General features: G+C 43.8%; 1 non-coding gene across 1 annotated transcript; it reads right to left on the reverse strand.

Moving 5' to 3' along the window:
• Positions 1–7,705: 7,705 nt before the first annotated feature.
• Positions 7,706–7,778, reverse strand: trnaf-gaa (transfer RNA phenylalanine (anticodon GAA)). Its single transcript has one exon. It is a non-coding gene; the product is annotated as a tRNA-Phe (tRNA).
• Positions 7,779–12,286: the final 4,508 nt, after the last annotated feature.

Here is a 12,286-nt window from a genome sequence, read left to right on the forward strand (position 1 = left end):
GTAACACAGACACACACTGACCCCCAGGAACACAGACATACACTGATACCCAGTTACACAGACACACACTTACACCATTAGCACATCCCGGGAATAAACGGTTATTGATTAAAAGCTCTCATTCAATTGGTGTAGAGTATGAGTGCCAGGGGTTACATCGGACAGTGGGAGAGCTCTTCGTGTCTTATTGGATAGTTACCACCCACGTCAAGCTGGGCAGCCCCCAGTCAGTTAGGTCCTTTCCTGCTATGACCTGCTTGATTTAATGGGCGCTTGGAGCTTGGAGAGTCATCTCTGAACAGGCGGATTGATAATATATGCACCAAGAAAAACAACCTCAACAAAGAAGGCACCAGTACTTCGCATCACAAGCTGGAATGTGAGGACCATGTGTCCTGGCCTTACCGACAATCTTGTGCAGGTTGATGACACACACAAGACAGCTGTGATCGACAAAGAACTCACAAGGCTCATTGTGGACATTGCTGTGCTGCAAGAAATTAGACTCGTTCAAAGTGGATCCCTCAAAGAGAAACACTACTTCGACTGGCAGGGGAAAGCCCAAGAGGTAACTCGTGAGCATGGAGTGGATTTCACAGGAAAAAACATGCCACTTGAGGTGAGTGAACCACCCACAGTAGGCTCAGAGAGACTTCATACTCTTCACTTGTCAACAAGCGTGGGCCCAGTTAATCTCATGTGGATCTATGTCCCGACACTCACCTCCACCCCAGATGTCAAAGATCAATTCTATGTGACACTTGACACAGCCATCAGTAGAATTCCCAGCACTGAGGGACCGTACCTTCTAGGAGACTTGAACTCAAGTTTGGGTACTGACGACACAGCTTTGCCAATGTGCATCGAGCACCAGGGGATTGGCAAGATGAACGAAAATGGACAGAGGTTGCTGGAGCTACGCTGTCACCATGGACTCTGTGTTATGAACAGCTACTTCCAGGTCAAACTGTACCACAATGTGTCTTGGAGATATCCGAGATCACGCCACTGGCACCAGCTAGACCTTATCACCTGACATACCACCCTCAGCAGTGTCCTCATCACTCGCAGTTATCACAGCGCTGACTGTGACACTGACCACTCCCTGGTGTTTAGCAAGGTCAGGCTTCAGCCAAGCAAGCTTCATCCATCCATGAAGAAAGGTCGCCCTCTGATCAACACTTGCCGAACCACTGACCCAGAAAATACCCAGGAGTTCCTCAACATCCTCGAACAGGCTCTTTCAGACAACAATGCTCAAGGCCTCAGTGTGGTGCCAAAGTGGAATCATCTGCACACCACCATCTGTAACTCTGCACTCACTGTGTATGGGAAAAGAGAATGCTGACTGGTTTGAGGCTTATTGGACTGAAATGGAGTCAGTTACGGCAACTAAGAGAAGAGCCCTCACAGAACTACAAGCACGTCCCCAGCAAACAACATCTAGATGCTCTCAGAGCTGCCAGAAACAAGTCTCTGCAGACTGCTCAGCATGGCACCAATCAATACTGGTTAAAACTCTGCAATGGCATACAATTTGCTGCTGAATCCGGGGATGCGAGAGGGATGTATGAAGGAAAGAAGAAAGCAATGGGCCCAGGAGTAACTAAATCAGCACCTTTGAAGACAAAGTCAGGGGTGATCATCATTGAACCTAACAAGCAGATGGAAAGGTGAGCGGAGCATTACCTTGAACTCTACATAACGGAGAACATTGTCATTGAAGTAGCTCTCAGTGTCATTCCAGAGTTCCCTGTCATGGAGGGACTGGACAGTGAGCCACCATAGTTGAGCTCAGCAAGGGCTCAAAACATGCGTGATGCAAACATTGTCACCTTGTACAAAATTAAGGGGGATCGCAGTGACTGCAGCAATTATCGGAGCCAGCTACTCAGTTCCACTCACCTGCTCGATCCCTTTCATCCTGCAAGTTCCTTTGCTTCAAGTATCCATCCAATTTCCTTTTCAAACCATTGATTGTCTCTGCTTCCACCACACTCGTGGGTCAGGACATTACCACTCACAGCATAAACAAATTCCACCTCACCCAAGGATGGGAAATATTTATATCTTCTACATTTAGTTTATTCTCCATCTCTACGAGAATAGAATGGCAGTCAACATGAAAGGGAACCCAACAATCTTCGAGCAGTATATAAATAATAAGCAGGTAGTAAGCGGTGGAGTGGGCCCCATTAGGGACAAAGAGGGTAATATATACTTAGAGCTGCAGGGCAATGTTAATCTCGTTAATGAGTACCTTGTATCACTAAGGAAGTGGAATTTGACAAAATATCAGCAGAAGTGGACAGAGTAGAGGCAATGGAGAGGGTACAAATTGAGAGAGGGAGGTACTAAAAAGGCTGGTCCTGCTTCAGGAAGATAAATTACCTGGTCCGGATGGCTTGCATCCCAGGTTGCGAAAGGAAATGTGGATGCTGATAACGGAAGGGCTTGCGATAATCTTCCAATCTTCCCTGGATACGGGTGAGGTGCCAGAAGATTAAACAGTGGCAAATGTGACACCCTTATTCAAGAAAGGGTGGAAGGATAGTCCGGCTAACTACAGGCCAGTTAGATTAACAGCAGTGATGGGTAATGTTTTAGAAAGAATAATCAGGAAAAAAATCAACAGTCACTTGGAGAGGTTTGAGTTAATTCCGGAAAGCGAGCATGGATTTATAAATGGAAGTTCATGCTTGACTAATCTAACTGCACTTTTTAATGAACTAACAGAGAAGGTTTATGAAGGGCATGCAGTGGATGTTGTTTCTATGGATTTTAAGAAAAGACACATAAAAAGGTGGTTAACAAAATTGAGATTCATGGAACAGGAGGGTCAGTGTCCAATTGGATGGAAAATTGGCTTAAGGACAGAAAACAGCAACGAGTAATAAATGGTTCTTTGTCAGACTGGAAGGTAGTTGACAGTGCTGTTCCCCAAGGGTCACTGCTGGAACCACTGCTTTTTTTTGCTGAAGCTAAATGACTTGGATCTCGGAATATAGGGTCGAATCTCAAAATAAGCGAATAACACAAAACTTGAAGGAGTGGCAAACAGTGAGGATGATATGAACTGCCTGCAACAAGACAGTGATAGGCTAGCAGATTGGGCAGACAGGTGGCAGATGGAATTTAATAATGACATGTGTGAGATGATGCATTTTGGCAGAAGAAATAGGGAGAGGCAATATATACTATTTCGCACAGTTCTAAAGAGTATGCAGGAATAGAGGGACCTGTTCACTACAACGTGAACAATTTCATCTAGTTGTGTGCCTCTCAGTTCCGAAGAAGGGTCACTGACCCGCTACGTTAACTCTGCTTCTCTTTCCACAGATGCTGCCAGACCTGCTGAGTGGTTCCAGCATTTCTTGTTTTTATTACTCACAGACAAGAAACTGACAGGTACAGTGTAAACCCCACACTAACACACCAGCGAATGCTAGGGACAGAGTAAAACCAACTCAGTCCGAGACTAGAAACTGACAGGTACACTGTAAACCACACATTACCAGACAAGAAATTGACAGAAATAGTATGAAACCCACAGTCACTTAGCAGCATTTGGCAGGTAACGTGTAAAAACCTTTCTTTCATATCCCAACTGCAAGGTACAAATGAAATTAGGTTCAAACCCAGGCTCACACTTCAAAGACTGAGAATTACAAAGCAAAACACAGACTCACCTGCAAATACAGAGAAGAAGACACAATCAGAGGAGGTGCAGATTAAAGACACATGCATGTAACAGAAACTGATAGGGATAGAATCAAACCCTTTCTCACTTCTCAGAAACTGATAGATATGGACAAAAGCTGATGCTCACACACAAGTTGTTGAAAGATATGTGGTGAAACTCACATAGCAATAGCAGAACAAACAGGTACTGAATAATACCCACAGTCACAGACCAAAAACTGAAATATATTGAGTTAAACACCACCTTCTCACACCAGAAATTCATGGCTACAAAGTAAAGCTGACTCTATCCTCCCAGGCACTGACAGGTACAAAAGAAAACGCTCACGACGATACCAGGACACGAAATGTACGAAATAAAACCCATCAGCTGAGGGATTAGCATTAATGACAGGTGTGGTACCCAGAATGCTCAGCGGCCTGGATTACGCCCTATCTGTCACATGATTGGGTCGCGCAGGTGCGGCAAAGTCTGAGCTCTGCCAGCAGCTGGAGCTGCGGGTTCGAAGTTTGAGCGGGATATTCACAAAGTGCGAGACGATCGCGCCTGTTGCGGGCTCACACAGTTGGAGCAGGACCTCAGGGTCACAATGGGATGGAACAATCTCATCTGCAGAGCTGCGGATGGCGGCGGAGAAGCTTTTCCCGGTGAGGCTTCCCGAAAACGCGTCTATCAATGGATAAGAATTGGGGACTGGGCAGGGAGCGTTTGTAAATAGATAAGAATTGGGGACTGGGCAGGGAGCGTCGCTAAGTGAATAAGATTTGGGAACTGGTCAGGGAGCGTCTGTAAATGGATAAGAATTGGGGATTGGGCGGAGAGTATCTATCAATGGATAAGAATTGGGGACTGGGCAGGGAGCGTCTCTAAATGAATAAGATTTGGGGACTGGGGAGGGAACGTCTATAAATGCTTAAGAATTGGGGGCTGGTCACGGAGCGTTTTTTTTTTTCGTTCGTGGGATGTGGGCGTCGCTGGCTCGATCTCAGCTAGAGTAGTGTGTCCAGTTCTGGGCACCAGGCTTTAGAAAGGACATCAAAGCTTCTGAGCCAGTTCAGATGAGATTTACTGGAATGATACCGGAGAAGAGCGGTTTCAGTTCTCGGGACAGGCTGGTGAATTTGGGATTGTTCTCTTCAGAGTAGAGAATGTTAAGGGAAGATTTCATAGAGGTGTTTAGAATCATGAAGGATTTTCCTCGGGTAGAGAGGGAGGAACAGTTTCCACTGTCCTGGGAGTCAGTTACCAGAGGACACAGATTTAAAATAATTGGCCAAAAATGTCAAGGGGAGGTGAGGAGAGATCTTTTTACCCAGTAACTGATTCGGATTTGGAATGAATTGTCTGACAGGGTGGTGGAAACAGACTCAATTATTATTATTTTTTTTTAAGTACATTACCGCGCAGTACAGGCCCTTCGGCCCTCGATGTTGTGCCGACCTGTGAAACCATCTGACCTACACTAACTTTCATAAGGTAATTGGACAAATATTTCAAAGTTAAATTCTCCAGGACTATGGGGAAATAGGCCGCGAGTGGGACTAATTGCATCTTTTTGTTAGAGAGTCAGCAGAGGCACAATGGGGCCGAATGGCCTCCTTCTGTGCAGTATGATTCTATGAACATAAGAAATGGGAGCATGAATTGGCAATTCAGCCCCTCGAGCCTGGTCTGCCATTCAATATAATCATGGCTGATCTCATCACAGCAGTTCTTGTTTCTTGCCAGGATATGTCACCTCACTCCAGCACAGTGAAGTTTACAAATCTAAAAGAGACACAACAGGAAATAATTGATCACATTATAGTGAACGCGTGGGATTTAGAAATATTAGGTGTGGAGACGAGTTATTACTTGTCTGCTCGATCGCCATTGCCCTGTAAAATTATTTCCTTCAAATGCCCATCCAAATTCCTTTTGTAATCATCGATTGTCTACATGTCCACCGCCCTCGTGGGCAGTGAGTTGCAGAACATCACTGTGTAAAAAAGTTCTTCTGCACATTCCCCCTGCATCTCCTCTCCAATACCTTCAATCTGTGTCCCCTAGTCCTTCTACCAATAGTTAACGGGAACAATGTTTCCTTGCCAACTTATCAAAGCCTTATACACCTCGATCAATTCTCCCCTCACTCTGCTTTGATACAGGCAGAACAGCCCTAGCTTTTCCAACCTAACTTTGTAACTAAAATCCTCCATCCCTGGATCCATTCTGGTGAATATCCTCTGCATTCTCTCAAGGACCCTCAGGTTCTTTCTTAAGTGTGGTAAGCAGAACTGAAAACAAAACTCTAATTGGGGCCGAACCAGAGTTTTATAATGGTTCAGCCTAACTTCCGTGCTTTGTACTCAATGCTTCTATTTATAAAACCCAAGATCCCATATACTGTGCTAACCACTCTCGCAATATGTCTTGCCACCTTCAAAGATTGATGCACATGAACCCCAAGTCCCTCTATTCCAGCACACTCTTTAGAACTGTGCCATTGAGTATATATTGCCTCTCCCCATTCGTTCTGCCAAAATACATCACCTCTCACTTATCAGTATTAAATTCCATCTGCCACCTGTCTGCCCATTCTGCTCGCCTATCACTGTCCTGTTGCAGGCAGTTCATATCATTCTCACTGTTTGCCACTCCTCCAAGGTTGGTGTCATCGGCATATTTTGAGATTCTACTCTGTCTTCCAAGATCCAAGTCACTTACCTTTAGCAAAAAAAGCAGTGGTTCTAGCACTGTCCCTTGGGGAACACCACTGTCGACTATCCTCCAGTCTGACAAAGAACCATTTAATAAGACTCACTGTTTTCTGTCCTTAAACCAATTATCTATTTAATTGGACACTGACCCTCCTCTACCACGAACCTCAATTGTGTTAACCGCCCTTTTATGCGGTACCTTGTCAAACGCTTTCTTAAAATCCATATAAACAACATCCAATGCAATCCCTTCATCAACCTGCTCTGTTAGTTCATCAAAAAATGCAGTTAGATTAGTCAAGCATGAACTCCCATTTATGTATCCATGCTCACTCTCCTTAATTAACTCAAACCTCTCCAAGTGACTGTTGATTTTTTACCCTGATTATTCTTTCTAAAACATTACCCATCACTGCTGTTAATCTAACTGGCCTGTAGTTAGCCGGACTGTCCTTGCACCCTTTCTTGAATAAGGGCGTCGCATTTGCCACTGTTTAATCCTCTGATCCTCTGGCACCTCCCCCTGATCCAGGGACGATTGGAAGATTATAGCAAGCCCTTCCGTTATCTGCATCCGCATTTCCTTTCGCAACCTGGGATGCAAGCCATCCGGATAAGGTGATTTATCTACCCTAAGCACAGCCAGCCTTTTTAGTACCTCCCTCTCTCAATTTGTACCCTCTCCATTGCCTCAATTCTCTTGACTTCTACTGATATTTTGTCAAATTCCACTTCCTTAGTGATCACTGATACAAAGTACTCATTAAGTAGATTAACATTGCCCTGCACCTCTAAGCATAGATTATCCTTTTTCTCCCTAATAGGCCCTGCTCAACCTCTTCCTACCCACTTATCATTTACATGCTGCTCGAAGATTTTTGGGTTCCCTTTCATGTCGACTGCCATTCTATTCTCATAGAAAGATAGAATAAGCAAATATCGAAGATATAAATATTTCCCATCCTTGATGAGGTGGAACTTTTTTATGTTGTGGATAGTAATGTCTTTGCCCACGAGTGTGCTGGTAGCAGAGGCAATCGATGATTTGAAAAGGACATTGGATGGATACTTGAAGGAAAGAAACTTGCAGGAGGAAGGGGATCGAGCTGGTGAGTGGAACTGATTAGATTGCTCCGGGGAGAGCCAGCATGGACGTGATAGGCCAGACGACCAACTTCGATGCTGTAAAGGACTCTGTGTTGTTTCTCAAATCCAATCCACTGGTGCTTGGTAAATAATTTCAAAGTAAATTGTGCAACTGGAAAATCAGAATCAAGGCAAGTGACGCATAAGGAAGCAGAATTGCTGAAACCCGGGATTAAACCAGGGACCTTTAGATTTTCAGTCTAACGCTCTCCCAACTGAGCTATTTCAGCCCAACATTAGCAGTGGCTTGGTGTCCTTGTTTTGGAAGAGAATACATGCATTCAAGTTTTCCAAAAAATTAAAGAACACAACATATGAGTAATATTCCCCATTGCTTTCTCAGTACTGATGGATTGTGAAGCAGGAGACAGCCAGAAGTGACACTGAGCCGCACAGACCCCGAGCTGAGAATGAAATGAGAAGAAATCAATCGTTCATCGTGAGATGCTGCCAAGAGGTAAGAGTCCTGATTGAAAGTGAGACTTGCTCATTTCAAACACTCCCTGTACTCTCTGCTCATGAAGCCTTAAAAAAGGGAAAAACAGAATGGCACTCAAACTCACAACTCTGCCATTAAAAGTCTCATGTTCGACTGACAGAACTTCTACTCAGTCTCTTATTGGATGGATGCAACTCCAACGCAGGGGTGGCATTCAAATCCTCCCATGGGTCCACATGTCAGACTGAGTTCCATGTTGTCGTCTCAAGGAAAGGAAATCTGCTCAGTTCCAAAACTATCAGCGAATTGAAGCTGATTACGATCAACATCATCAGAGGTCAGAACTACCTGATGAAAGAAGACACTCTGAAGAAGGATCCACAATTATTCAAAGGCATCGACAAAGTGAAAAACAAGAAAATCGATGTGTCAATGCAAGCCAAACAACAGAAACACTGAAGAATTCCATTCCATTCCAGAACCCAGTCCTGTTGCTTTTGGAGTCAGGTCTCAATTACTGTGACAACTGTATATTCCCACTTGGCTATGTGTGCATTCAGTTAATTTCAATTTTGTCGATCAGCTCTTTGAATCCAGTTCTCTGGTCCTGAAAGCAGCTCCGTAAGGCTGACACCAATCAGCAACATTAAACTAAAAATGCTGAGAGCTCATTGGTGATTTGAACCTCGGGCCGCTCACACATTCGTTAATCACACTTCTTAAGCCAGAATCACACCCGTTGACCAACGCACCACTGACAGCAACAGGTGCTGCATTAGCTCCTGTGGAATTTCACGGGCACCCACAGTGGATCATCCAACCCATAATCCTGAGATTAAATGTGTCCTGTTCTACTGACTGAACTGTCAGTTCTACTCTGTCTCTTATTGGATGGATGCTGTTGTGGGCTCCATCACCGGGTTTGCAGTTTTTTCTCCATGAACCAGCTTCCTCTCAATTCCCAAATTTATTAGTAAATCCACTGACAAAATCTCCAAAGTGTGGTATATTCCTCTCTCTCCTCGATAATAAAACTTAGATCTCTTTGCTCTTTTTACCTTCCAACATTGATATCCATTTTGCTCAGCATTTATTTCTCTCTCCTTTTTATTTAGTTCATGCATTTTCTTAGAAACATTTCATTTCAATTATTTCTGGGGCAATAAATGATCAGATGAGATTTGCTGCAATGATACCAGGGGTGAGGGATTTCAGTTATGTGGCGAGATTGGAGAAGCTGAGGTTGTTCTTCTTGGAGCAGAGAAAGTTCAGAAGATATTTGTCCGAGGTGTTCAAAATCATGATGGTTCTCAACAATTTAATTCAGGAGAAACTGTTTCCTGTGGCAAAAGGGTCTGTAAGCAGAGGACACAGATATCAGGTGATTGGCAAAAGAACCAGAGGTGACATGAAGAGCCATTTGTTCCACGGTAATGTGTTGTGATCTGGAATGCACTGCCTGATTGGGAGGGGAAAGCAGATTCAATCGTGACTTTCAAAAGGGATATGGATAAATGCTGGAAGGGAAAATGTACAGGATTACAGGAAAGAGCGAAGCAGCAGGACTAATTGTAATTTGTCTCTACCAAAGAGACAACACTGGCATGATGGACCTAATGGTCTCTTTGTTCTTCATTCTTTGATTCCATGGACATCATGTTGCTAGAATTCCCTCTGACCTGGAAAAGAATCAAACCGAGATTTGAGGTATTGTAAACACCACCCATGCCATGTTGTTTATTCTCTGTTTTTCACATTGGCTGCTCCTCGTTCTTTATGTGTTTCCAGCCTGGTCTGCTCCTCTGACCTTCATTTCTGACACACTATCCACTGTGGCTGACTCACTGCTTACAATGTTGTGTAATGGTGACTTCACCTTTAAGAAACTGTACCTTCAAGAGACCAAGCCACTGATGCAACAGATGACATCATCATACATACATAAGGAGACACCATTTTGAGAGACACATTCGACAAATGTCTTGGAGAGAGCACACACACACCAATGAGAAAGAGACCTGAGACCTGTGATCATGCCATGTAGATAAGAAAGACAATAAATACTGTTTGTATTGAATCCGAATATAAAGCCTGGCGTCATCATTTTATGTAGATGTAAGAACACAGCACAACACTATATGTTTCTGACATTGAGGATTGAAAAGAAATAATCACACAGACAACCAGGGACATACAGAAGACTTACATTGACAATTCCAGATTTAAATAAATAACAATCATCATGTGTGCACAACAACAGTCAGCCTTTCCAGCCTTTACAGAGACAGACAGCAACCCAGGGCCACACTGGAGCAAATGGCTCACAAGATTTGAACTCCTAATGATGGCACGCGCTATCAATACACCCCAAAGAAAGAGAGCATTACTCCTACACTCTGCTGGACCAAAAGTCGACAATACCTTCAATACACTCAAAGACACGGGAACCGATAATGATTATGATGTAGCGAAGTATTTTCTAACAAGATATTTTCAAGCAAGGGCCAATCCTCACTCTGTAATTTATATTTCAGGCAAGCAAAACAATATGGTGCGAGACTCTTGACCACTACATGATGAGACTCAGAAGTCTGAGAAAGCGACAAATAACGTGAAGACGAGATTCCCCTGAGAAACACACAAAACACAAGGACACAGAGGGAATCCAGAGAAAGGTCCGAGGCACGTCAAGGAAGACAAAGACAGAAATCACAATCACATTCAAACATCCAAAAATTGCAGTGGTGAGGATCCTTATTACAAAACATGTCCTTCGAGAGGGAAGAAGTGTCAAGTCTGAAGAAAAAATAGACATTTCACTACAGTATGCTGACCGAAGTCTGCTGGAAACATTCATAGATTTAAATGCCAGAAGGAAGATGACATATTTAACATATATGAGAGAAGATTTTTGTTGCTCACGACCACAAGGCCCGACACCTGCCCATGTGTACCGTGTTCATCGGCAATTCGACAATATCTGCAGTAATTGACTCGGAGCAATGATCAACATAATGGATGCTCCGACATTCCACAAGTAACAGAGAAAACAGAAACTGCAATTGAACAAGCCGTTATCCAAAATCTTCTCCCATGGATCAGATTCTCCTCCACCAGTCCTAGGGATCATGCAAGTTACTTTTAAATCCTCCCATGGGTCCACATGTCAGACTGAGTTCCATATTGTCGAATCAAGCAAAGAAAATCTGCTCAGTTCCAAAACTATCAGCAAATCTTTGGTTCATTTCCCATTCACCTTAAATCGGTGTCCTCTGCTTACTCAGCAATGAGTAATATTTCCCATTACTTTCTCAGCACTGATGGATTATGAAGTGGGAGACAGCCAGAAGTCCCACTGAGCCGCACTGACCCCCAGCTGAGAATGAAATGAGAAAAAGTTCAATCTTTCACAGCGAAATGCTGCAGCGAGTTGAGGGTCCCGAATGAATGTGAGACTTTCTCACCCTGTTGTTGAATTTCATTTCAAACACTCCTTGTACTCTCTGCTAATGAAGCCTAAAAAATGGAAAAAATAAATGGCGCTTGTTGGAGAATTCTCTGAGCTTTGCGAATTAATACTTAACTTTGTAGAAGTAGAAAAACAGGACGCAGCTTGCAGCTAACCTAACCAATGGTCATTAAATGTAGACAGAGCAGCTGACCACAATCAACTGTCTTCGGAAGAGACAGAGATCATGATGGATTTTGGGGAAGTGAACGCTGACTGTTCGTTGCTGACTCTTCCGCTTTTATCATGTTTGTGCAACCTAGCCAGAAGTAATGGCCAGATATAGTCTGGAGTGGGCATTGAATTAAGGAACTAGCGTGTTATGCACGAACTAAAACTCTACTGACCTCGGACTTTGCAAAGGGCACAGAGCTGCAGGTGGTCTTGTGGTTGTCCTGTGGTTTATGCTTAATTGTGAAACTGCTAGCTCTGCTTCTTTTATACTATATAAGTCCACGACGATTTGTAGCTGTCGGGAGGAGCACTGGACCGCATTTAGGTAAGGTGTGCTCCCCCATGATATCATGCAATAAAGTGTTTGTTCTCAACGTCTGAGTCTGGAGAATTTGTTCAACAATTGGGCACAATCTGGATTTTCTCCAACAGTTTGGCGTAGTCGGCAGGATCCCTTTTGTACGGGATCCTGAATGAAGCTAACGGGGATTAGGAACCTAAAGTAGAAAATCCAGTAAAATGTGGCGAATTTGGTCCAGTAGCACCAAATTCCGGGAATTTGGTGATCCTAATTTGAGTTTGCACGAGCTGTTCCTCCACCGGGTGGAGTAAAGAGG

Source organism: Heterodontus francisci, unplaced genomic scaffold (genome assembly GCF_036365525.1).
Source record: "Heterodontus francisci isolate sHetFra1 unplaced genomic scaffold, sHetFra1.hap1 HAP1_SCAFFOLD_56, whole genome shotgun sequence".
Taxonomy (NCBI): domain Eukaryota; kingdom Metazoa; phylum Chordata; class Chondrichthyes; order Heterodontiformes; family Heterodontidae; genus Heterodontus; species Heterodontus francisci.